The sequence below is a fragment of the Crocodylus porosus genome, unplaced genomic scaffold (assembly GCF_001723895.1).
Source record: "Crocodylus porosus isolate Cpor-Errol unplaced genomic scaffold, CroPor_comp1, whole genome shotgun sequence".
In the NCBI taxonomy this organism is placed as follows: Eukaryota; Metazoa; Chordata; order Crocodylia; family Crocodylidae; genus Crocodylus; species Crocodylus porosus.
Genome location: NW_017728920.1, coordinates 13,867,424 through 13,869,178, shown reverse-complemented (window position 1 = coordinate 13,869,178; position 1,755 = coordinate 13,867,424). Strand labels below are relative to the sequence as shown.

Sequence of the window (1,755 nt, the reverse complement as noted above, 5' to 3'; positions counted from 1 at the left end):
GGATGTGGGCCCTGCAGGGGGTAGCCTCTACACAGGGCATGTGGCCCCTGTTGGGGGTGCTGTAGCCCCTGTTGGGGGGCTGTAGCCCTGTGGGGAGGCAGTCTGTGAGATGTGTGGCAGGACTGCACCCTGTGGGAGGTAGGGGACCCACCCCTCCTGAGCAGGCCCCCCCTTGCAGTCCCCCCACAATCTACCCACACTTCCCTACACACCCCATGCCCCCCCATCCCTCCACAGCCAGCCACATCCCCTCACACACCTCCCCACCCTGCTCCTGCAAACCCCACATCCCCCCAGCACACAACTTGCATGCCCAGCTGGCAGATGTGATGAGGTCTGCTAGCAGCAGCTGTGGCTGCAGGGGCAATTGTCCCCACATCCTGGTTAGTGAAGGGGCTAGGGGGAGCTTTAACTGCTCTATGATAAGAAAACCAAAGGAAAACAGGAAAACATATAGATATTTAGAATTCATATTATTATGATGACAGAGATACCGGTAGGCTTCCAAATTGCTTTAACATTGTAAATATATCTAGAAATATTGTCCAACTGATCACTGTCTCTCTTTCTCTCTCCCACTCTTTCTCTCTCTATATAGTGGTCTTTTGTTTTAATTGTGGAGGAACATGGATTTTGGGGTATTTTACTGAGTGACTTTGGGATTTTTTTTATCAGGGATTTTTCAGTTTGCAGATAGGGAAAACCAGAATTCCTGCTAGGCAGGCAAGTGGCAGGCCCCAGGCAGAGGAGACTGCTCAGAACTAGCACCTTCGACCCAGCTGGAGATGGCTAACCTCCTGGCCAACTGGGGCCAGGAGGATATGCTTTGACAGTTCAAAGCAGGCCACCACACTGAGAACATCTTCCAGGCAATAGCTGTCCAGATGGCTAGGCAGGGGCACACAAGGCGGTTGTGCTGCACAAAGGCCAATTCTGCAGCCACAGCCCACTGGCAGGTGGCCTAGAGGGGCAGATGCCTCTATTGGCTGTACAGTCCCCATCTGGGTCTGGCAGGTATGCAGCCTTGGAGCCACATGCTGTTGTAGGTGGCAGTAGGTCACAGATAGGCAGCAGCCCCAACTGCCAGACTACTGCAGTGGGTAGAGGGTGCAGGGAACTATCAGGGTTTCTTCAGAAGTCCAGCTGGCACAAGGGGTAGCATCCCCACGTACCAGTTGCCTGGACCTCAGAAGCTCCTGAGAGTGAGAAGCCCTGAGTTACTTGCCAGGTCAGCTTTTTGTATTGATGGGGCCAGGACAGGGCAGCTTTTTATACTGGTCAGATAGCCGGGAAGATCTGCAGATCTGGGAGGAGCCAGGCAGGGTTATTTTGCCCCAAGTAGCACAATTTGCACCATGCCAAAGTGCGTGTTCGGGCATGTTTGCTGAGGCAAAAAGCCCCAGCTCAAATTTGCTCCACTTCTATTTGAGCTGCTGCAAGCGCATGTGCCTGCATGTGTGGACACACCCAAAGTGTTTATATTAGCAAAAATTATGTGCAAATAGACATGTATAAAATTATTTTCAGTCAGCATAAAATCAGAAGCTGTAGATAAAGGAAACCTCTTATATCAAATTTTGTTATGCTAGGCCAGTGGTTCCCAACCTTTTTTTGCTGCGACCCTAAATTGGCCATCAGTAGGACCTCCTGATCCAGTGGCATGGGGACTGCTGGGAGCGGAGTGTGGAGGCAGTGGTGGCCCAGGGGTGGGGGCAGAGGAGCCACCATTGTCCCCTTTGTGCTCAGTGGCCCTGC

General features: G+C 52.4%; 1 long non-coding RNA gene across 1 annotated transcript in view; it reads left to right on the top strand.

The window, feature by feature from the left end:
• Positions 1-918, top strand: part of LOC109312577 — a 24,165-nt gene extending 23,247 nt beyond the window's left edge. The window contains exon 3 of the long non-coding RNA XR_002101863.1: positions 694-918. This is a non-coding gene — a long non-coding RNA (uncharacterized LOC109312577). The remainder of the gene's footprint in view (positions 1-693) is intronic.
• Positions 919-1,755: the final 837 nt, after the last annotated feature.